The sequence below is a fragment of the Pollicipes pollicipes genome, unplaced genomic scaffold (genome assembly GCF_011947565.3).
Source record: "Pollicipes pollicipes isolate AB1234 unplaced genomic scaffold, Ppol_2.1 Scaffold_4002;HRSCAF=4701_pilon_pilon_pilon, whole genome shotgun sequence".
Lineage (NCBI taxonomy): Eukaryota > Metazoa > Arthropoda > Thecostraca > Pollicipedomorpha > Pollicipedidae > Pollicipes > Pollicipes pollicipes.
Genome location: NW_023596420.1, coordinates 3608669 through 3634378, shown reverse-complemented (window position 1 = coordinate 3634378; position 25710 = coordinate 3608669). Strand labels below are relative to the sequence as shown.

General features: G+C 49.1%; 1 pseudogene; it reads left to right on the top strand.

The window, feature by feature from the left end:
* Window positions 1-19246, top strand: part of LOC119093296 (serine/threonine-protein phosphatase 2A 56 kDa regulatory subunit gamma isoform-like) — a 28163-nt pseudogene extending 8917 nt beyond the window's left edge.
* Window positions 19247-25710: the final 6464 nt, after the last annotated feature.

Here is a 25710-nt window from a genome sequence, read left to right as displayed (position 1 = left end):
TCGAATATGCGGCGTATTGTCCGAGCTGAAACAGCTCACGGCTCCGTTTCGATGCAGCCATGGCGTTGGGCGGTATCCGAAGCTCAGTGTGACCCGTTGTGACCAGTGTGACGTCGCTGTGACCCGATCCGACCACTCGTCACTGCGGTCTGCATCGGGTGGCGCGGACTGGGCGTCGAGAGGTGTGTGGGCAACGCCCCCTTCTCGGCCATCAGGGCTCCAGTCAGCGGGCGGCGGCCGGACCGGCAGGCGCGCCGCCTCCCACGGCGCTGAGCAAGGTGCCGTATGGTGCCAGTCCGATGATTCGCAAGGACCGGCGACAGAGCTCGTCCCGTTTCAACCTGCCGCGGAACAGGGAGCTGGAAAAGCTGCCGAGCTTCAAAGGTCAGTGCCGATCACAGGGAGCTGGGAAAGCTGCCGAGCTTCAAATGTCAGTGCCGATCACAGCGAGCTGGGAAGGTTTTGCAGGTCTGTGTGAGAGGCGGTTTATTCGTATGGGGTTTTGAGTTGAATTGAGATGCGCATTTTTAGTAGCATCCCCTGTAGTTTACATTATTGTCCTTTTTAGACTTCAGCGTATCCTGCTTCTGAGCTAGGCGTTTACATACTTGTGCAGACTTTCGCGTCGTCTATTTTGAAGTCACTCTGAGATGTATGACGTCACAGATAGGCCACATAAATTATGGCGCAACGACTACTACAGGGGCAAGGAACATATGACTAATGACTTGTTCGTGTCTGGAGTACGTCAGCGCGAATCGGTGCATCAGCGGCCAGCAGTTTGCCTTCAACAGTTCAACACATTTCTTTTCTTTCAACCAATTAACATAGAACGCGAACCGCGTTTTATTATATGAATTTGGCATTTGAGCAGTCTTGCTAGTTATGTAGAACGCGAACCGCGTTTTATTATATGAATTTGGCATTTGAGTTGTCTTGCTAGTTATGGTGGTCATGAGACTGGGAACCAAATAGCTTAAAGGGAATGCTCCACATTTGAAGATATGGAAACAATTATCAGACATGAGGTAAGCTCACAGCGAAGCTCAGCCTTAACTTAAGTGCGGTTCATGTAGCGTTTCAGTGGTGTGCACTTTGTGCAAGGTGCATTGTCAAGACAACTTTTTTCAAGTCACCCGGGCATTCATGCCATCGAAAGCCACGCAAATACCGCCACCTCATTGGCCACGTGGTGCTCAACGCCAAGAACAAATGCGAAGATCGAAATTGTCATGTCTGGCGTGCGTAAGTTTGATTCGGGGCATCAGCGGTTGCCAGTCAGCCGGCGACCATTTTGATGCATTGAATGCAAGTTTCGAACACAATCACGTTTTGTACTGTGCAGTACAGGAATGTGGGTAGTGGTACGAGTTATGACGGAAGTGTGAATGAAAATAGAAAAAACTAGAAAAGCTCCGTATGCGAGTATGGAAATTGAAATAGACAATGAAAACCACGGGCAAATAATACACAAATCGGTACATGACGGCTGCAGCGATGTTCAGGCGGGCGGCCATAATTTCTGTTGCGGCTCAGTTAAAAAATCAGGTGAATGTGAGCAGGGCTATGCTCTGCTTCTCCTTTGAGGTGGGTGCCAGCAGGGCGCCTGAGCAGAGTTGCTTCGCGATCTTCACTCTGCCAGCACAGAGCTTTGAACTCTTGTTGGATGGCAAAGAGATGCAATTTCCGTGATGGGTCTGAAAGGCTTTGGTGGCTTATACCTTGAAGATCTTTGTGATTTTATTCAGATTTGGAGAATGATTTTATTTTGCAGATTTCTTAAGCATGAGGTTTGCGAAGCACACAAACAAATATTTGCGTGGCTTCTCGTGGCATTTTTAAAGGCCGGCTTGGCAAACGAGTTTTGTTATCATGTATTTCTTTCCGTTATGCCCGATGCTCTTATTTTGTTGCCCAAATACGATGGACGCGTTCGTCAAAATATGACATAGTTGAACGTTTTCTATACAATTAGATCTATCGTCCGACCGAGCGTTTTATCCGAAACGTCCGAAGACCTATGTAAAGATTCAACCCAAAATCATGTTATAGAAAAGCTTTCACACTGCATTTCGTAACGTGTTGATCACGACTAATACCAAGTCTGTCGAAAACCACGTCATGTCCTCCTACGCTAGCAGCTATTGCCCTTTACCCTGTCATTTACATGTGTTGTTCGCATACGGAATGCCTACGTTGTGGCGATGTTCATTAATGTTTGTGTACGTGTGTGCACGTGTGTTACAGAGGTGGCGGCGGGCGAGCGGGAAGAGCTGTTCATTCAAAAGATCCGCCAGTGTTGCGTGCTGTTCGACTTCATCTCGGACCCCCTCTCCGACCTGAAGTGGAAGGAGGTGAAGCGGCAGGCGCTGCAGGAGATGATCGAGTACGTCACCACGCAGCGCGGCGTCATCACCGAGAACATCTACCCGGAGGTCGTCCAGATGGTGAGCCTGCGTTCAGCACCTCTGCGCATCATCTCAGGATTGTTGCTCGTTGAATAGCCACAGTGACTGGCTGGATTTTGGCGTTTTTTGGCTCAAGGCAAATCAACACAAGTTATCAACATTTCAGTGGCTTCAACTGTGCGTATTTTCCCAGATTTTGTCTCTGTTTAAAGGTTGTCTGTTTCAGAAAGCTCCCCTTGAATTTGTGAGGTATATTGATTTCAAAGTACTCTTCCACAATGGACTGATGTGCAAAGTTGTTTGAATATTAGTTTTTGTCTGTTATTGTTTTAAGCACACAGCTTTTGTCGGCGATTTTTGGCGAGAAGGGTTTTGCAGATATTTGAAATCATCTTTTTGAAAGTGTATATTTTGATAAAATCGTTGCTGCCTGGATGTTAGCAAGATTACGTTTTTATTGACTGAGGTGACGCCAGTTGTCTTCCTACCGAAAGTTCTCGAAATATGTTAAAAACGTTTGATGGCATCTTTGATGCTGACGTGACAAAACAAACTCCGTTACCGTGGTCGCGTCTGTGTTGATTATGCAGTGCTTACATACCGTACATACTTAAGCATGGTCCGCGATGGCTGATCCTTTAATTAAGTGATCCTCAAATCCCGCCTTACTCCACACAGCACCGATGGCCCACTTCTTGGTCTACCTCTTTCTTAAAGGTGCGGGGGGGCTGAATGTCCCTTCAATGGAGTAGGAATCTACACACCTGCATTTGACTTGTTTTCTTTCGCTAAATGTCACCCCATAGTCCACACGATGCGTTGCCGGCGTGTGATGCTTGCGTTGTGTGTGAATACATGACACAGCGCGATCGGCCGGCCAGGTGACGATGAACCTGTTCCGGACGCTGCCGCCGTCGTCCAACCCGTCCGGTGCCGAGTTTGATCCGGAGGAGGACGAGCCGACGCTGGAGGCGGCCTGGCCTCATCTTCAGCTCATATACGAGTTCCTGTTGCGCTTCCTCGAGTCAGCTGACTTCCAAGCCAACGTGGCCAAGCGCTACATTGACCAAAAGTTTGTGCTTCAGGTGAGATCCGGGTCTGAGCCGTTTCGAGTGTGTCTCTTCCGACTGTTATCGCTCGTGCTTTGGCTTATGCTGGGCAGCTTAAAGGTCCGTGAGGATGCTGGCTATGTTTCAATGTGTGTTGGGAGGGGGAAGGGGGGTGTATCAATTTGTCTTGCTCATTAGAACGAGATGCGGTAAGATAGCGTTTGCGTAGGCTGGGGTGGGTACTCGGAATGCAGCGCTGTAATTGAAGCGTGGAGTTACGCGCGCCGACGTCAGTGTGCCATGGCGCGTCAGTCTGCTGTTTTCTCTCTGCTTTGCGCCACCGCAGCTATCTCGGAGAGGGTTGTGCAGCCATTTACGTTGCTCGCCGAATATGTGGTATTGCCATCCAGGAACAGCGTTCGAAAGGTGACTGGTTAAAGGCGGCAACCGGGACATTTTGACCAGCTGGAACCTGTTCTTAATGCATGAAGGTCTTACCTAAACACGGAATAATTCGATTACTGAATGACGCCGATAATTTTGCAGTTCCTTGTTTTTTCCGCACTAGAAATGGTGTAGGATAACAAGTTGAAGTCCCAATAGTTTTGGGGAAACCTAAATTGAAGGATGGAACTGTGGTGCTGTTGAAGCTTAAAATCCAGAAAATTTTATTCAGCTGAAGCAAGCACTAGACACAGAGGGGTTGCAGTGCGATCTCATTAGTCAGACCTCATTGCCTTCGACCTTCAGGAGCACATTGTTTTTTTCTTCAAAACAGCAAGGTTTGGAGCATCCGAAATTTGAGGCAATGCTGAAAACCATCCAACGGGCGAAGGAAATGGGTATTTTTCGGGGAGGGATGAACACGCCAGATAACACCAAGTGACGAGATGTTTGCGGTTGTGTTTATACCAGTTTGTCATAGGTAGTCATAAGCGTGGGATTTGGCTATGCCATGGACCTGCAGCTGACATGCAGTCATGGCGATTGCATTTTAGAAATTCTTGGCAGAGCAGAGTATCGTGATGGTTGAGGGTCTGATGTGCATCTAAAATTCATTTGCCTCTACAGCTGCTGTTTGGAGAGATTCAAGTGCTTGATAACAGCCAATGTCAAAGTACAGGAAAGCTCACATACACCTCCGGCTTACGCCACGGGGTAACGTCGTGTTGCAGGACGTTAGCGCTATTCTGTGGAATGTAACTATGCTTTGGTTGGTTAAGTGTCACCAGGGTCGCATAAAAGGGCTAACCCGGCGAAAACATCTGGTGAATATGCCCCGTCAATTTAATGTGTCGACGTCGTTGGAGGCCCACATGGGGCGCGAGTTGGCGCACCACAAGCTGAGAGTGCCTTACCACAATTACAACTTGGTAAGCGGAACACACATTTTATGATATTTATATTTGTTGTCTAGATTAGTTATGACCGCCACGTTCTGTCGATACAATTTTAAATGCCCTGCTGGCGGCGCCTCAGTGACGTCCGTAACAAGTTCGAGTGACGTCACGCGTCTGTGCGGAGCCGCTGAAAGTTTGACCTACCAGAAATGTCCCGACGGTGACCTAGCCTACTGCACCTATATGGCCACACCCAGTCGTTAGAAGGCCTTTAGAACAATAGGCACTCAGCCTATTCTGAAGTTTCATTTGAGTATATGTGCACTACATGAGACCCGGAAAATATACAGCACTATCGCTCGTATCCTGGTGATCGACAGTGGTGTTCCCTTCTCTTTTCCACATCACCTTCTCCACCATGTTTTCTGCCTCCCTCCTTCCCCGACTCCATTTCGTCTGTCTCACCTTCGGCATCCCTCCTTTCGTGCCCTCTATTAATATTTATCCGCCTCATTGTGATGTGTTTTTCGTCTTCCTGTTAAGTCATATGCTTCTGTCACATGCTCTTCTGCTATCTTTTTCCTTCCCTATTCCATAGTTCTTCGTACAGACGAGCCATGCTTGTTACCTGTGTCTTTCAACTGGCCATGCCCACGGCTTGAGCTCGCTTGTCAGGCCGCGCGGTCGCGTGTGGCAGCCCAGTTCGGCTCGCCGGTGGCACAGTCATACTCGTGCGCGCTGGGTGCCTCAGAGGGCTCATTAACCTGGGCGGACGCGTGCCACAAATTAGCGCTAGCCTCGGGTGAATGTTTCCTTGTAGTATTGAACGTGGGAAATGGCTTAAGTCGAGTTGACAACATTATGTCCTGCTTCTTATCAGCTTCTGGACTCATTCGACTCAGAGGACCCAAGGGAAAGGGACTTTTTGAAGACAACGCTGCATCGTATTTACGGCAAGTTCCTGGGACTCCGCGCGTACATCCGAAAACAGATCAACAACATATTTTATAGGTGAGTACAAGTCTGGATTCGTCCGGTGTCGTGTTTACCTTTTGTCGCGTTCCTTGTCTGATGGATTTTGCGCTCCTGGTCTCTTAACGTTTGGTGAGCAGTTCGCGGCATGGAGAAACGATCAGACCGTGTCTTTTTTCTGTCAGCTTAACGTATCTTTGCTCAGCCAGCTCAATTGTAAATGGGATGAGATGCCTTTACCCAATGCCATGATGAAATGTTAAATGCCACAACACCAAAAAATATCATATCACATGCTAGATGCCACGACTGCTATTGCTTCACTTTTCGAGGTAGCGTTATTCGCGGCTGTGGTCGAGCCGGCCATTACCTTCGGTGTGCGCTGATAATAGCTGACTTCCTTATGTTGTTTGCGGCTGTGGTCGAGACGGCCAATGACCTTCGGTGTGCGCTGATAACTAGCTGACTTTCTCATGTTGTTGCGTGAGTGGTCGTACTTCCGTTGACTGTGGTAGTGGTTATTTTTGCGGGAACAGTCACCGCAACGTCATCTCAAAAGGACGTGGGACAAATGAATATCCGAATTTCAAAAAGTGGAGTGACAGTCGCCTGACGGCAGTGGCCCAGTGGTTGGCGCGCCGGACTGTCGCGCGACGGGGCCGGAGCGAATCCAGGTTCCGCCATGGTCCCTGATCGCTAACATGGCCAGTGCAGTCGCTGGCGCTCCATAAAAAACAGGCGCGTCGCGTCCCTCTTTGAGAAAAGAACTATACGCGCTCGATTTGGTCGGTTATGCCAGCTTTCGCGAAATGTTTCTGAATAACTCAGATATTCAGTTGGAAGAAGCGGCTCACCTTTTTTTTTTTGCTTTCATGTGTATTAAGTCGCACACCACAGGCGAGTCCAACAATCGTCATGCCCTGGTGCTGCCTGTGCAACGAACGAGGCTTAGCTGCTAGTTATAGATCAATTGCCCACAGTTTCGAAGTAAACGTCAGACAGCTACAACGATCACACAGGATAGCTCACATATTTTTGCTCTCGCACCATATAAATATAACACACCGCAGGCAAGTAAAACAATCAGCATCCCCAGATACCACGACTGCGACTAATAAAGCTTAACTGCTAGCTGAAGACCGTCGATTTCAGCCTAGGAGTAAGTGTCTGACGGCTGAAACTATCCCACAATGATTAGGATAACTAACACACTTCTACTTTCACACCACACGAAAATCACACACCACAGGCAAATCAAACAGCATGCCCCATACCACCATTGCAGCTAATAAAGGTTTCCTGTGTGTTTAGGATCATTCCCTACAACCTAGAAGTGAGTGGCTGGCAACTGAAACTGTCGCCTGGAAGATGGTCAATATTTGCGGTAAAACAGTTAAAAAGTCACACACTACAGACACGTCAAACAGTCAGGATGTCCTGAATCACTTAAGAAAGCTTGCCAGTCAGTTACAGATGATTGTCTTACATTTCACAAGTCGGCGTCTGGGTGCTGAAGCCATGTGTTTATGATTGCAAATAGTAGGGTTATCCATTATGGATGGTGCACTCATCAGCCACCCCAAGATCTCGCAACACTCCACTAGATTTCAAGGTAATAGCAACGCTGTTAGAATTCTGACTATCCAACCATAGGGGTCTCCCTTAAAATGCTGTCAGTCAGAGATGCAGCTGCCAGAGTTGTAGAAGTTTTTCCTTGTACAGACTTTGGTATCTTCCTGAGATGTGGGGAATCAGCGAGCCAGAGGGGGGCCCACCTGTGTTTGTGGATGCTGAGGGCTTATCAGGTTGAAAAGGACCTTCCATGGCAGCACCGGTAAGGAAGGACTTGTTGACAGGTGCAGTGGGAGGCAAAAAAACAACAGTTTCAGTGAACGTGAGGTTATAGTGGTGAAGCCTTGAGGAAAGCGTATGTTGCAAGTGTCAAAAGTGGATGTTTGAGCGACTAACAGAAGGCACATGCGTACAAAAAATAAAAATAAAGTGATCAAATTCACGCAACCTCATTCTCTACGCTCCATGCTGCTAAGTGTGGTTGGTGCTTGTAAGATCTCATGATGGCAGGGTTGTGTCAAATCACTGAAATTATGAACGCTTTCTGAAATGGTCAATGCGCAGGGCTAATACGCGTCAGGACTACCATGTCCAGACAGGTCGCACTCCGTATGCTGACACGGATCTCCTCTGTCAGGTTCATTTACGAGACAGAACACCACAACGGTGTTGCTGAACTGCTGGAGATTCTGGGCAGCATTATCAACGGCTTCGCGCTGCCGCTCAAAGAAGAGCATAAAGCTTTCTTGCTGAAGGTGCTGATGCCACTGCACAAGGTCAAGTCGCTCTCAGTCTACCACCCGCAGCTCGCCTACTGCGTCGTGCAGGTATGGTAAATGTTGACGTTGATGGCGATGACGTGTAACGTCGGGCACAGCCGATATTAGTGCCATTTGAAAGCTCGTCTCCCAACAAGTGCATTGCCGGTATTCCGAAGCCTGTGAGAGGTCATGAAGGTCGCGTATTGGTCAGTGGCCCCACCTTGGCCAGCGTTCATAGGTGAGACATTGTTGCCGGGCGATGTGATGGTGTGGAAACAGTGTGACAGTGACATTTGAGAAGCAATTGATAGGTGTGGAATAAATGAGGTCCAAAAGAGCTGAGAATAGACTTAACAACTTATGGCGTCTTAGCTCCACGGTCAGTGATAGTTCTGGCGCGGTATAAGGCTAGTACCGTCTGCACACCTGGCATGTTATCAAGGTACGGACGCGCCGGGACTAGGCAGATAAATTGCTCGCTCTGCCGCTGGCCGGGTCGGTTCTGGGTGGGATGTATATGAAAACGTTTGCGTCTCTGCTTTGGAAGGAAGGAAAATCTTCCGTACCTGTACGTTGCTCATATAACGCGCAAGAATACGATAGCCTACTTTGCTAGACTACATGGCAAGACTTACAGTTATTGGTGACAAATTAATGTAGCCGGCTGTGCACCTGTGATCCTGAAATCGCCCAACTTTGCGCGTATTTTGGAAGGCTTAGGGGGGCCAGCACAGTGATATCTGTGTCGACTAGATGCATCTTACCTGTAGCGGCCGTTCAAGGCTAGATCACGGACTGACACGTGACCCATGTGATCTCCACGTGCTCGAAGGTATCGCCAAGATAATGATAAGGCGACGGCCTTTCAATGATCAACGTGGGGTATGTTGTGCACCCAAAACAACATTTATAGGACATGACATGACCTCACCGTTCACCTCGGAGAAATATCGCCGGATTGGAGTTACCAAGAAAACTGTATGCCATTACTCAGACTGTACTGGATGTCTTCCAGTGGAAACATGGGGTTCCTCGTAGGGCTTGTTGGAAAGGTCATCATATAATAAAAGGTCACCAGGTCACGTTGGTAAGAAAAGGCTGGAAGTGGTGGTAGTTGATTGTTAATGGATGTAGCAAAGAATCTGCTTCCAATTAACTTGCTGCTTTCATCAGGTATGGGACCATTAGACACAAACATTATTTTCTGGTCCAACTTCCCACATGATTACGACTATGGTGGCCTTTATCTTGTGATCTCCGTGACGTAGGAAGTTAAAGCCCACACGGTACCTAGATAAGGCCGCGGGCGAACTTTTATCGAAATCGGAGAGGCCAGGGTGGGCAGGCTTTGGTGATCTGTTGTAGAATTGTTCATGCCTGTCCGTCAAGGACCAGCTGTTTTATGATCCGATAGTTTTAACTTCCCGTGTGCGGGCGCTCGCGCCCAGTTGCAGTCTCTACCTTTAGGGCCGCTGAATTGGCATCCTTGAAAGCTACGTAAGCGTTTTCGTCTCTGACACGGAGGATGCAAACACACACCATGAAAGAGAAAGTCCTTGCGTAGTGTGACCTGTGGGTGCGTGCAACATGTGGCGTTTGGCTTCCTCCGATTGATGACATAACGTCAGGACATAAGTATTCAAGATTTGTTGAACAGATCTTGACACGGGCTATCTAACCGTGCCCTATCTAACCTCACAAGTGGTAAAGGTGCTCGTGTGGTGCATGTGGCTATCGCCATTTCTAGATCGATGGCGTTACGATCATCGGTCCCAATTTTTGGCCCCGTGCCAGTGCCTGCTGTATTGGTTTGCTACTGCGATCGCCGTCCATACCAAGCGGCAGGTACAGAGCTGTACCTACCGTTGGGTGTATGTACAGCTCTACGCATCGACCGAATTGTTTTTCACAGTGGAAAAGTAAGACCATTCCTGTGCAAAGAGGTGGTATTGATCCCTGCAGTATGCATGGTAAATTTGTACATGGCAGTCTTCGTCATTACCTGCTTGCATTGAAGCAATAATATGTGTGGTATTCAGGTCTCGGTTGTGTATGGTAAACATTAGGTATAATGGAACCGTAACATCACATCAAAGAGATCGATATTTAGATGTATGTGTCGTTTTCTAGGACGCCAGTCGCATGTGGCATATCAGTCAGATGATCAAATTGTCATCTAAATCATGTTTACTTGCAAGCCTCTGGGAGCTTATGTGATATGGATGCCCGTTTTGCCACCAGTTTTTGGAGAAAGATCCGTCACTCACGGAGCCGGTGATTATGGCGCTGCTCAAGTACTGGCCCAAGACGCACAGCCCCAAGGAGGTGATGTTCCTCAACGAGCTGGAGGAGATCCTGGACGTGATGGAGCCGGCAGAATTCCAGAGAGTCATCAAGCCGCTCTTCCAGCAGATCGCCGCCTGCGTGGCTTCTCCCCACTTCCAGGTGCGGGCTACGTTCATCGAGTGAAGCTCCGCCCTGCCCCCCGTAGGACAGTCCACCCGACCGCCCTTGGACCGCCCCTGGACCGCCCCGATCGAACAACGCCTCGAGGAAATTAGCAGTACACTAGTCATTACGGCGTTTGAACAAGGATAGCCCTCACAATGAGCTACGTAGGACATAAACGTGGTGGTGATGTACTGGAAAGCAAGTTACGACGTTAAATAGAAGTCAGTTTTCTTATTTGTGGGAAGTTATGGTAGAGCCTGTTGTTCCGGAGGGAAACAGTGGCAGGTCTTTAAACTCGTGTGTTTCATGAGATATTGCAGCATTGACGTAATGACATGGAAGGTTGTGTTTGAGACTCAACGTACACCTTCCGACCCCGACCCCGGCCTGCCGCGCAGCCACATGTCAGAGTTCCACCGACGAAGAGGCGAGCCATTTGGCGCAAGGATTAATTTAGCATGCATGATGGCACAGGTTTGGGTGTGCACTGATCTTAGCTAAAAATAATATTAGTTATATGGTTAATTGAACATTATCAAACCAGCCTTAAATCAAACTAAGCAAATAATAGATCTTGAAAGATACTGGGGTATGATATTGATATTGATATAGGGCATTTAAAGATAGATAATATATGCTGCGCAATAGTTTCTGCAACGCGATTGGTTTTTATGATGGAGTTAGGGCCAGAGTAGTAGAGTGGAGAGGGCGGACTTAAAGCCGATATTGGGATGTATGCCGAGTTATGAAGTCGAAGTAAAGGAAACCTAACATCGACCCGATCAGTCCTTGTTTGCCTCCTGGTGCTCTGGGACGGTCGCACTTCACGACTGTGACAAAAGGCGTATGAAGGCTTCTTGGACGGCTGCTTCCCCTCCCCCACACACGCGATGCTTTTAGGGGCGTATTCAGTGGGCGTTGGGAACACATCCCCGCCATCGAATGGTCTCGTGCATTAATATGCCCGTTAATGAATTACGATAATGAAAAGCTCGATGTACCTGCGTAGAAATAAGTTATTGAAAACATGCGACGCCCTTCGCCATTCAATTAATTTGTGCAATTGCGGCACCCTAAAAGGTTGGCTACTAAGAAAGTAAGTGATGTGTATCCCACACTGTGAAATCCTGTATACGCCCATCAATAGTTTGCATGTTGCAACGAAAGCTTTTTTCTCACCGATCTCGGAGTGACCACATAAAGGAACACATATTTTGTGATGTCCGGGCATGGCTCGAATAGGGCTCGAATAAATCAAACAGCTTCCAGCGGCATCATTGTAGACTGAGGGAGAAATTAGGCGGAACCCGACGCAGCAGCTGTTTGGTTGCCAAGCAACGCGTTATAGTCCTATTTCTTGCTGGAAGATGACAGTTTCTCTGCGGCTTGACGCGGCCTGCAGCTTGCTATGCTATGATCACCAGGACGTTGTAACGGTATTGATCCACTGGCGTATACGGATACTCTCCGCCGACGTCACGTTCCCCCTTATTAGATGCATGACACGTGGCAATACTCTCATGGATAGATGTCGCCAGTGAAGGTTCTGCGGTGGACACGTAAAAATAGATGGAAATATGCCAAAACGTTCTATGCCTTGCAAAATGAAAACATTCCAAAACGTTCCACGCCTTGCCAATAACTTTGCGAGCTTGTAGCGCGGTTAACTTGGTTGCAGTGGTTATTGGAGTGGTTGTGCGGCCCATAGTGAAATTTGGCGAACGCCCCGTCATTCTGCGTGTTTTATAACCTTATTAATGCAATTCATCCTCTAGAGTAAGAGGACTGATGATGGGCATACGCTGTGCTGCCTCATAGTTTTTTGTTTTGCTTTTTAGAACAGTGCGGTCTCTGCAGCAGATAAGTGTAGCCTCGAGCAGGTGAACAATGTCAGGCAGTTTTAATGTTTCAGGCACCGCATAGCAATACGTACAATCGAACCAAAGTCCTTTGTGCATCGACCCATCTTTGTAGTGGTTTGACCTGTGCCAGTTTCCCACTGATCCGTGAGCAGTGCCGTCTAGCGAGGTCTTTAATGCCGCGTGTCTAAGCAGACAGAGCAGTTTTACTGTTTGCATAGAACCAGTCCCAGCTCCAGTGTCCTCCGTGTCGCGATTTGTAACGCCTGCAGCGCATCGACGACGTTCAAACAGTGTTAGCCGCATGGAGAATGCGTAGGGTGTTAGATCTCGGAGAGAAGCGGCTTTACTCAGTCTTATCGCTTAAGACTTTGGCAGGCCCAGGCTTCCGCCGGGCACGAGAACGCCAATGATTGCAATGACGTGCATTAGGGATGAGCCAAACTGTCTATTGTTTTGCGTGCTCTTTGCACCACCTGTGCGCAAAATAGTCACGGCATGACCGGTCACGAGGCATTCATCTCACCATGCAGGTGGCAGAGCGGGCACTGTACTATTGGAACAACGAGTACATCATGTCCCTGATGACGGAAAATGCCAACGTCATCCTGCCATCATGTTCCCGGTCCTGTACAAAAATTCGAAGTCCCACTGGAACAAGTAAGTGGATAGAGCTGCTTGTGGCGCCACCTAGACGCCCTGGACGCGCTGGACGCGCGCCGGCCATTGCCCATTGCTCTTCCGAGGATGCGAACGGTGTCTGCCCTCCAGTCGCCGAGAGTGTTTTTGGTGAACTATGCCGATGTTTCGGGTTTTACTGAAACTTTATAGAGGATAGCATAATGTGTGCACCTAGTATTAAGTATTACTTAACGGATGAAATGTTTTCAAATGTTCGCTACTGGTATTTCGTGTTTGGGTGCGTCGCTTATGCATAAACTTAGCGTTAAAGGCAGGCTTTCGTCGTCGTCGGGCTGCGTGGCAGTTACATGTAAAGTTCCGACATAATCGATCGGGTCCTTCAGAGCCTGCCTCCTCGAAGTCTACACGTACAGGTGGTTGTCTTACTGGTGCGAGTGTGGGCGTGCATTTGTCAGGGAATGAACTTGTTTATGTGTGCTTGCATGTCCCGGGCCAACGACTGGGTACGGGTAACGTGGACTGCTGTTATGTGTGTTATGTGTGTCGTGTTGTGTGGTATACATTCAGCTTTGTTGCTCCAGGACAATTCATGGTCTCATCTACAACGCGCTGAAGCTGTTCATGGAGATGAACCAAAAGCTGTTTGATGACTGTACTCAGCAAAGCAAGCTAGAAAAACAGAAGTAAGTTGCACACATGCTGTGTTTGGTCAAAATGAATTGGTGGGATATTGAGGCGAACACACTGGGCAAATGACCAGAGCCAGCGGTTGCACTTACCGCACGCCAGGTGCGCATCGCAAGCTACGATTGCGTGAGTTCAAACCTTGCGTCTGTGTTCGGGTGAGTGCGAGGGAGCCGAGGGATGTGACAGCATTCGACCGACTCTGACGCCGTCGTGTGCACCTGTGTGCAGGGAGCGGGAGAGACAGCGGGTGCACGAGGAGGCCTGGCAGAAGGTGGAGGAGCTCGCCAAACGCAGTCCGGAGTATCCGCTGTTCGCTGCCGAAGGCGGCGGTGCTCTGCCGGGCTCTATGTCGGCCGCCGCCGCCACCACTGTCGAGGGAGAAGACGACGAGGGGCTGATGGACCCGGAGAAAATCAAAGTTGAGGCAAAACAGGTATGCCACATATCGCGCGAGTTGTTGTCGCCGTCGGTACCATCGGAATAACTACATAGTGTGTTTTGTAGCAATTTGGGCGTGAGCGATGTCCCAGAGTGCACAAACACATACTGGCATTTGTGCGCGCGCACATGTGGCATTGGCTGGTGTGCTGGCGGTGGGGCGCAGCTTCTGCTCCAGCTTCTCATCGGCGCGGTGGCGCGCGCCTCAGCCGTACAGTTTCCGCACCATGAATGTGGTCGCGGCTGCGTGGGGTTGCGTCGCAGCATGTTAAGGCGGCTTTTGAGCACTTTTGCGGTCCCTGGGAAATGCTACTCGGTAATGGCTCAAAGTCCGAGACGCAGCGGCGGGGGGAACACCACCATTGCCACAGCCAGTTGTGTTTTTCGTTGTCGTATGCCTCTGGCCGGCCGGTTTCGACCCTGAGCCTCGGCGATGCGCGGTGTGGCGGCGGCCCACTTATAGTTAGCGGATCCAACCGAAACCCGCCTCACTTGATGTGACTGGTCTGGCGCGTACACCTCGCCGGACTTGGTGTGGCGTGGCTCTGTCGCAGATTAACGTAGCCTTGCGACCTAAGCTATGTCGCGACCTTGCCTCCATAGTAACTAGTCGTTTACACGATCTGATTTGAGCCGACCAACCCGGAGATGCCCTCGCCTGCACGCACGAGGCTGGCCGTGTTGCAGGGCGGCCTGCCGCGTTGCGCGTGCCCGCTACAGCCCGCTCCTAGCCTGACCTGACCTGACCTGACCCCGGTCCTATTGCAGGGCAGCGTACCGCCTCGTCCGAGCGGCCGCTCCAGCCGCGCCTCGCCCGTTCGGTGATGCTCCGCGATGTCCGATCCTCGCTCCTCGGTGGCCACAGTGTGACGGTCCGTGTTCTAATCCGTCGCATCGCCGGCTTTTCTTGCTGCCCATGCCAACCGACTGCGTGTGACACTGCGGCAGAATGCCGACCAATGCCTTGACGGTTGCGGTGCAGAATTATTCTGGCCTGGGTTAATCAAAGCAGTTACTTTTTCCCCTCTGTCCAGAAGTCTTTAATATCACGTAGGCTTACCGACATCCTGCACCCATCACGTCTCTTTCCGATGGTCAGCAGTGAAGCGCCGTTTTACCTGTTGTTTCCTCTTCTTCTAGCCCGTGTCACGTCTGTTTTAACTGTTATGACTCACTGGTGCTGACATGTAAGACGGACGGCTACATTCTGGTCCGGAAATTATTATGTGACTGTAAGCCAGCCAGCCTCATGCAAGACATCCAGATGTCCTGAGGCGCAGCTGTAAGCTTCCGGGTGTTTGGTGCTGATAACGCCTCACACTAACCAGTTGCGGGACGTTCAATGACGGCGACCCCTGGTCGTTGAATAGCCATCATCGGCCTTGCTAGACCGTACTGAGCCGCGCATTTACACGGGTATTGCCATGTTACGTTGACAAAAAAACAACAACTATGAACGTGCACCTGGTAGCCGCCTGTGGGTACCTGTGCACAAGTCGGTTAAGGTTCGTGAGGAAACGGTGCACTCTGTCCAGGACCCTGCAGTGCCACTCATAGTGCACGTGAGGCTAAGATAATTTGCTGTGTTAAGTTTTAGAAAATTGAAATTCTTGCACCGAGCTGATGTGTGCGCGATTTGTGAGCCGCTGTTTATATTTACTTTATTAAAATATTTACACCTGGCTGATCTCGGATGATGAGCCGAATGACCAAAAACAGCGACGAAATCGTGCGCCGAAGGCAAAGTCCCGAACCCCAAAGAAAAGCTTGAAGCGAATAGATGTGAAAGAATTTAGAACATGAATTACAGATTTATCTCCTCAAAAGTTCGTTCTGTACGAGATGCGATCTAAAAGTTCCAAAACTATGCCCATAAAAACATACGACGTGTGTTATCCAAATTTGGCTGTAACCCCCGTCGGAGTGGTTACGTTTTGCCGCGATACGGCACTCCCAGGACTTCAGCTATGCTTACGACGCTCCCAGAAAGTGTTGTTCTTTAGATGCATCAAGTACCATTGCGATTCGTGCTGAATTTCTTTCACGGCGTTGAAACGGTGACTATTGGCTGAGCCTGCCGTGGGGAAGATGGAGAAGTCGCGGGGAGCCCGTCCGACGAGTGGAGCGAGCGTGCGTTGACGGTGGTAATGGTGCGGCCCAAAGCTTCCCACGTTTCCGCCGCACCGTGAGCGGGCGTGTTTAATGTTTAATGTTTAAGCGCCTAGTTGTCATTGTTCCTGAGTGCAGTCCGCTTGCGGGGAACGTTCTCTCAGTTTTTCCAGAACGGTGCAGTGAAATTTGTCACTGCCAGTCTCACTAGGGCACGAAAGCAGAGTGCACAATCTCGCTAATGTAAAGACGAAAGCGTGCTTTTGATCTCGCTCCGGGCCTGTCTGAGGGAAATGTTGTACCATGTGCTCCGTCATGACGTCGCGCCCGCTCACTGTGAATTCAAGATGAACTAGTTTTGGGCTTTACCAACATCATCGAAGCGCCTCCCACGTACCTGCTGTCTGGGTTTGGTTATGTGTGACTTCTCTCCCAAGAGAGAAGAAGCCGTTCGAAGGTGATTTTTAGCAGAAAGGTCGCCGTTTTCACACTGTTGAGGACATCCAGCGTAAATGGCAGTTGGTGTTTGACGCACTTAACCAGCGAGACTTCCAAGAAACGTTCCAAGCGTGTCGGAGGCGCGGAAAGACGCCTGTCGCCGCGCAGAACGTGGCGGATACAAATTTGATGGTGGCCAAATTTAAGGCGAGCGTATCATATTTGTGTGGGATTTTGGACGGAGATCTGCTGAGATCTGAGAGAGGACCTGAGCCGGTAGCGGGGTGTCAGTTTGGAGGCTGCAGATGCAAGTATCTTGCTGCCCCCCCCCCCCCCCCCCCCGCCAGCGGTGCCGCATTTGGGGCAAAATGCAAACATTGGACAAGAGACTCAAGAACTACTCGTTCGTTTAAAAATGTGACTGCAGGCTGATTAAATGCATTTATGAGGACCTGAGAGAAAAGGAATGCAATGCATATGTATACCCCCGTCAATACTCATTCCGGCGGTCAACCCGGTAAGGCAAAGACCAAAGTGTGACAATATACTCGGAACAAATCATATAAGGATACAACTTTTGTTTGAATGCCATCAACTACGACGACGAAATTGGCGAATGCTCAACGTTGAAATGTTGATCGTTCAACGGCCCCGGCGGTAGGGGCTGAGTGCGCGTTCAAACAAACCCCAGAGGTATCGCTCGGATGACATTGGCAGCTTCCGATTTTTGTATAGTTGCCGCTGTCTCTTCATCGACTGTAATCCCTTGCATTGACCTCGCTACCGCAGTGTTTGGACGTTGTTGCATGCGCAGCTACTCGAAAACAATCCTCTTTACAATGCCGTTTGCTCGTGTTGTCCGAAACAGCGAGACTTGTCGGAAAACACTTAGCATGTTAAATGGTCCTACCTCTGGCTGTACCAGTCAAAAGCCATCCTGAACTTTTCTGAATCTGTGAATCCAAGCCGAGGGTTGACGTGAGGCGTTCGATTGTCACGAAGGCGCAGCTACTTGGACGCAACGAGTGACTGAAGCAAAATGGAATAAACAGATGGCGGCCACCGATCAGTACACAGCGCATGCACATTGCATTGTGGTACGCGGTGGTAATTAGTATTTCGTTGTAAATGACCAGCAGCCATGCATTGCTTTGTGTCATGTCCTAATTGCGTGTGTGATGTGACGCCAGCATGTACGCTGGTGCATGTTCATTAAAATATGTTTGCTCTGGGTTCAATAGTTTTCGGGGCGAGTTGCTGCCACACACAAAGTTGGTGCGTACTGCTATGATGAGTTCGATAGTCATCCCAAGCGCGGGCCGCCACTTATCGCTTCGGAACGTGTTTTTCAGTTGGTGAAGGCACCCCAGGGCAAGCCGAAGCCTCTGCTCCGGAAGAAGTCGGAGCTGCCGCAGGACATGTACACGCAGAAGGCTCTGAACGAGCACAAACGTCCCGACGCATACCTCACCACCAGCCCGGAGCAGAAGAATTCGAGCTAGGCGGTGGCGCCCGCTCGCCGCGTCGCCGCATGTCGCGCGCCGGCCCAGGAACGTGCCCAGGTCGTCACCGTCTGTCTGTTAACTGGTCTGTGTGTCCCCGTCACTAGCCGAGCCGGGCTCGCGGGCGGTGCACCGATGTGTCTCCGGCCGCCATCACCGCCCTCCGCTTGCCTATGCACGACCACGTGTGCCCCTCGCTGTCTGTAGTGCTGGACAAGTCAGTATTGCCCAACCGCTTGGACACGCGCGCAGGTTGTGTGTAGGACCCTCCGGCGACTGCGTCTGTTGCCTGTCGCGCAGTGCTGTTGTCCCGTGCTCCGGCCACGTTACGTGCTCTCACGGACTGGCACCGTCGGGTGAGCTCACCCCGCCCGCTAGGCACAGGCGGACGGGCCGAGCCAGCGGTGTGAACAATTCTGCTGCCGAGAGGCTGCAGGCTCTCACATTCCACGTGGCAGACCGCCGGGACCGTCCAGAAACGACAAGTCGGCGCGCGTGGCGTGCTGTTGCCACGGTCTCATGTGCGGCTACGCTTATCAAAGGCTGCCGGCAACAGAGCAGCCGAATTACTGGAGTAGTAGTATATGCTTCGGATATGGCGAGGGGTGGGAAGCGTCTTGTCACAATGATGGTGGAGCGAGGTCACAGGCACGGGCGGGGTTAGTGTCGTGTTCAGAATGTGACCATGGCATAGGACGTGGTTTGTGGACGGTCTCTGTTGTCGCTCTTATTCTTGTGCTTAGTCAATAGCTGTGTCCTCGTCATTTGGCTCGTTCAGAAACATAACTAATAGCTACCATAAAAATTGCCTCACTGTTACGGCACGGAACTGGCTGGAGTATTTTATCATTTGTTGTGAGATGTTACCGGAGTACATTTTAGGGGCAGCTTTGCTGAAATGTGTGACAGTGCGGACATTTTTGTGCAATAGATGGCAAAAATGTGCCCGCATGTGTGCGTGTATCTATCGCAAATTATTGGTGGTGTAGCCTGGTCCGAAAAACGCAGCCTGCCATGACGCCTCGTCTTTTTCTGTGAGTTTTGTGCATTGGTAATCTTGTTATTGCCAATTCACGCCGCCGCGCTCGGATAGCATGGGGGCCCGTCTCCGTCTTCCTCGGATCGAACCGGCACATCCGGGCCTTAGAGCCCGGCCAACTGCGTGTGGGCGCCACGGCGACGCGACACCGTCAGCATCGCCACACTCGTAAACAGCACTAATGCGCGAGGCCGCCTCTTCCCGTGCTTTCCGTCTAGCTGTGTCCACTGTGTTTGGAAAAGGCGACATTAGCCCCAGTATGTCCCCACAAATCGGATTCATCTGCGGAAGACGCCAGCAATAGTCACTTGTCCGAACCGCCAGGCAACAGCACTTCCCCGAAATTGTCTTCAGGGGATTGACCGAATGTCAAGTTTTCACAGATTCTAATTGCTTTCCCGCGGAACTGCCCAGTGTCTAGTCTATAGCACATGTCTCAGTGAGGGCCTATGGTCGTCTTGGCACTCCGTTGGGCACGTCCTCTCTGACAGCGGGGATTGCTGGGAGGGGAGAGATGAGTAATGGAACAGTACGAGTGTTCAGGCAAAGCAGATATCCAGGGACGGCGACACCTTGGGGAACACGTCCCTACAACTCTCAGAGCGTTAGGGACTGTCGCACGTAAACGTATGCGGACGTGCAGTGAACACATGTACACGTTTTTGGGAAGGGGCTGAAAGCACAAAATCTCAACGGTAAACGCACTTGGCACACTTCTCAGAACGGCGTGGGAATGGAAAAACGAACACGTGTGCGAACCCTCTCCGTAGAAATCCGTTTGCACCGCGCGCTTGTTCCGTTTAATGTATATTTTGCGGGCTGTTTCCCTGCAATGTAGAAGTTAGACCTTAATGCTGTATAGGGTTTTGATCAGGCGGATCCAAAATTTTACGAGAAGGCAAGCTTATCAAATGAAGACTAAGTTGCATACCTCTCCAATTACGAAACAAAGGATTTTATTCACCGTTGTTTTATCGAAGACCTGTATTTTTATGACTAGCTTTGAAACCGCTTGGCGAAGGAAGGTCTACACCCTAGCACTTATCACGGCATGCTTCACATACTACTGGTCGGTGCTATGAGTGCTCCTCGAGGCAACCTCAAAAAAGAAAAATGATAGCGTTCTCAGGCGCGCTGCGGCAGATACGGCGATGAAAAGACACTCACGGTGCAATAGATTTTCCAGTGGAGGTGAGGGATAAGTCAGTGTAATAATAATAAAAAGATATGTCAACAACGATGATCTGGACGTGGGCACATTGTAAAACTGGATCTGCCGAGCCGGATCTGTGTATGGGCGTCAGATACACGGTTAGAGATCCCGGCGGTCGAGGTGTCCCAGACTCCAGACACCGGAACCCCGGAAGCCTAAAATGGGGGGATGGGTGCGTGGCTCCAACGGCCCCAAAAGAGGGTCTCTGGCTCGCGTGGCGCGGAGAAAAAGTAGGGATACTGCATAAGGACCAACAAAGCTTCCCTGCTATAACAGAAGTTTTAACAGAAACGTGGTCCCCTATGGCTCAGAAGGCCCGCCTAGCTACCCTGGAACCTTTCGCCATTCAGTAAGCCCTTGTTGGACCATTGGTCGTGTTAATTGGTCTTACGGGGTCTTCCCATGCCCTTTTAGCCACAAAGGCAATTGACATTTGATTTTTTGGACACTAAGGGGCACCTCGAAACTACTCGGGGTTTCTTGGCCGCTCAGGCCGCGTTGACCGTCAAGGGCCCTTTGTGCGGTGCTTAGGTATGTAATAAGACTTTACATCGCACTCATCTGCTGAGGCTATGTGGCATCGCCTGCCTCTCACCTGGCAGGAAGGGAGGACGCCGCGGGGAAGCAAACCCCATGCCTCCGGTTTCCCGGACACGCAGCCTAACCACGTGTTGGTGCCCCTGTGTGCTTTGAGCGCTCAGCGCCGCTCTGGCCACTGGAGATCCCATGGCCGGCGACGTCCGCTGCTGGCTGCTCCGGGGTCTTAACTGACCACACAGGACCGTCCGGTCGCCAACTGGGACCTCCCATTGCCCAGGGGCCCTCAGTGCCGCCCAAAAGGGTATCAGACTGGTAATGATGCAGCGCTTTCAGTTGGTGGTTGCAGGATCATCCATCGCTGTCCTCAAAAACCATCATCTGTTTGGTTACGGCTTAGCAGATGAAAGATCAGCAATGCGTCAGGATAATTGTCATTGTTTTCTATCATGCTTTACAATTTAGATACCATCCGAGTGCTGCCGCAGTCCTGATCGTGGAAGAAATAGACTTGTCACTGTTGAGTGAAATGTGGGTCAGAAAAAAGCCACCGACTTACGCGATATGATCGGTGACAAAAAATGAACGCTTTAGAGGTATTTGGTGACAAAAATGCGAAAATGGAAACAAGTAACAACACTCCCTCTCAGCTGGACGAAACTCTTAAGTTTACCATTGATATGTACTCCGTAATGCCCGCAGCGGGCGGTTGGGTAGCGCGCATGTCGAAGCACTGACGGTTCGCTTTAAACGAATTTTTAACCTAAGATTCACGTCACATACGAAATAATACACAATATCAAATAACCAGCTTATTACTAGTTGTGAGACACGTTGCTAGCCTCAGCACCTTGCGACGGACGTGATCAGCCTGCCACACGAGATCGTCTTGTCATTTGATGCCGATGGCTTCGAATGCTCGCCACGCAGCTGTGAACGGGATTCAGTGCAAGACTGTAGGCTGTCGTTGGTTGCGTTCGCGTCGCCAGAAGCTCACCGCCTTCAAGGACGTAGCTTTTCGTCAGTTTCTTCACGCCGATGTACGGCTCTCCTAAGAATTACCATGGAGGGCATCGTTGGTACAAACGTTAGAAAATCCTGCCGATCTCGGAGGCTTGTTTGCGAATACCCGCACTGTGCCTTGACAGGTCAACGAAGGTTGTTACAGCTGTGCATGACAATGGCTCATCCCCGGCTTCCTCTGCCGAGGGGAACAGTGGCTTTGAGGTACCAGGCCGTGTATCACCAGCGTAAATGCGCCTCACACGCTGCCTATCGCACTTTAATGCCGTGATATTGTATATGTATATAAATATATATATATATATATATATATATATATATATATATATATATATATTTATATATATATATATATATATATATATATATATATATATATATGCCTCGGGCGTCGATTCGTATTCGTTTCGGTGGGCACTGCCTCCTTCCCACGTCCAAGTTGCCTTGAACATTCTGGACTTCTGTACTTTCTGGATGGCAAGCAGGACATTAAAAATGATTAAAAATGGAGCTGGAAATGTTGTCAAATTTAAGGAGTTTTCTACTAATTGCTTCATAGCTGCATGGAACAAAAAAGAAATGATAGCTGCCAATGCATGTCCAGTTGAGAGCAGCCGACTAAGCTAGCTACGCTTATAAAGCTCGACGCTCGTACCGTGTTCACTTGAATGCCTTCTGCTTTCTTGCATACTATATACATCTAATTACACACTTAGTATGCCTTGTGGGGTCTGGTCTAGTTTTGTGCTATTGTCTGAGTGTTTTGGCACTATTCAGCGACGTTTCAAGCCCTACAGACTGCATCAAATTGGGTTATTTTGACACGGCCTCAAACCGGAACGTAAAACCGAAGCGGTTAACTATTAGCACTTAAAAATTGACCAAGTTCTTGGCCTTCTACGTCCGGGAGAACCCTTGAAGTATATTAACTTGCATTTTGACGTGAATATTAAATGGAAAAGTTATGGAGAGTTGACGATCGACACCAGTGGACTAAAGCGATAGCGCTGATCGTCCAACAGCGATTACCAAGTCAACACAGGCCATATCCAACATGCTTTACACGAGTGCTGCGTCTCAGCCTGCACCCCGCCTTGTGGCCACCAGCGGAAGGGGGGAAGGGAGGGTTCTATGGCAGCCTTTAATAGTCGCACACATTAGTTTACACTCTTTACTCCCCGTCCAACAACGTCTGAAGCCACATTGCACCGACCCTACGTCGATTACCAAAGCCTAGTTTCGGCAACAGACGCCAAGCAAAATTTTATTGATGCTCAATGATAACTTCTCCTGCCTAAACGGCAAGGAAACGTATAAGAGCAGGGTTATAGTTTTCTACACAGTTGGGGGGGGGGGGGGGGAGAGAGCTCAAACTTCATGACGTTTAGATCAAAGTTTGCCAAATTCGGAAAAAGGTGTTTGTTAATATATTTAGGAATAGGTTTTCCCGCCTGGGTTTTCCCGCCCCTTTCCTATTTCGCGATGCTACGCCACTTTGGTGGTGGCTTAACAACTGTGACACGCGACAGATTCACCACAATTATTCAAGCGTCACAATTATTCAAATGTCCTCCATTGGCAGAGCCCAGAGCCAGCATCGAGCAGTGTTGGAGACTGAACGGCCTCTTAGGACTGACGATCAGGTGCCCGATTGAAGGGCACGAAGTGCTTCTTAAATTGATTGGGGGAGGGGGGGGCGGATTCGTGGAAGTCGTCATAGCGGAACACATCCAAAAGGTTCTCGGATTTTGCGCCTTATGCTCTGCCTACCCACCATATATATATATATATATATATATATATATATATATATATATATATATATATATATATATATATATATATATATATATGTATATATATGTATATATATATATGTATATATATATATATGTATATATATATATGTATATATATATGTATATGTATATGTATATATATATATGTGTATATATATATATAACACTAATTTTTAAAGACCATTTGCGTAGACACAGCAATTATACGTGGAAACGCTTTCGACTGCATCGCCTTTTTATAAACGCACCTGATTTGGTGAAGCTGAAGAGGTGCAGTGGCAGCTCTCTCTTGCATACTGAAAAATCAAATTGGTGCAACATCCACCAATGTGTGCTGAGATAATTTGTTATGTGCTCATTCATGCGTTCACACGAATAGAGTGTCGCGTGTCCACTGTCTATATAGCTATCACGGCCCAGTTATACGCGGGTTCTCGACGCACCAAAATTTCATAAGACATATGCATGTCAGTGAATATTTTTGTTAACGCGCCGGGTGGCCTGTTGAATGCCCTTCGCTGGGGTGCGGTCAGTTTAACCGCCTGAGATCTCAAAAACCAAGATAGCTTAAGACACCATATTTGCAGAATGGATTTAGCTGTACGGGAACTCACTTGTGTCAAAATTTGATGCTCCTAAGTTTTAAACTTGCGGTCAAATGAGGTTTAACAAAGTCAGACTCCAGGTTGGTGTCTCAAGCAGTCCCAGGTCACCGATAAGCTAGATGCCTGTTCTAAACAAAATTCCACTGAAGTCAGTGACATTGTTTGGCCTTTATAAGGTCAGGGTGACTAACCATCTGTGAGATTCCCCCTACTTTGCTGTTCGAATAAGCATCAGGGGTGGTTACGCTTCGTGTTATGTTTTTGAAAGCAAAATGTTGACCCGAGGATTTTTAGTCATTTTAGGTCGTCTGGACTATGACCTTTAAAAAGTTCATGGAATATGTCTGTTGCGGTCCCTGCCATTAATACCGAAATGAGCACCAGAGACTACCTCATGAAGCCAAGTTCTGGAGTAAAAAAGCTAGTTTGTTTTGAACTCGGTCTATCCTTTATTCCTGACCCTCGGTAAATGGAACTGGTAGCAATTATACTTTCAATTGGTTTATTGTCTAAAAAACTATCTCAGATATGTATGGCTTCGTCTAACGCTCCGTTCTTGCATCACATTGAGCGCTTCCCTGGAAATGCCCTTTGCTGACAGCCATGGCCTGCCTTTGGCCTTCCATAGGTCAGCGCCCTTACAATGTAAATCTAATTTTTGTATGCAAAATCCACCATTAAACTATCTACAGCTATGCAAGGTTTGACGTGCGCCGTCTGGAAATAATTCTGGGAAAAACCTTCGGGGTTGTCAATTTGAACTCCACCCGCCCGAACGCGTGTTAAGAATTCATCTTAATTATCGTTAACGCCAATTTCACGCATAATTTAAGTTTATTCAAGCTTTCCCCAAATGCTCTTTGGCAGATGCCGTTCTGTTGAGAATTCCTTTTCCCGCTCTTTTCGATATACACGAATTGTGAACCAGGGGTACGTCTGGGGGACACTGGGGAACACACAGAAGCTGTGCCGGAATTTTTTTATTGGATGTACAAGGACATCGTAAACGTAGATTTTAGATCAAATGGGGTCGTGAATTTGCATTCGCATCAACTTATTTTGGCCTCAAATGATCACTTTTGTTCATAATTGGGTAGTGAAAAATTACATCTCACGTTCTGGCCATGCGCACTCGAAAGTCTTATAACAAAAACCCCGGCGCCCGGCTTTTAATCTCCGAGGGCCGCGGCCCGCATGTCCTGCGTCTTACACTAGGCGGTGGGCAGCGGGCGGATGAAAACGACAACGTTTCCGAAGAAAGTACCT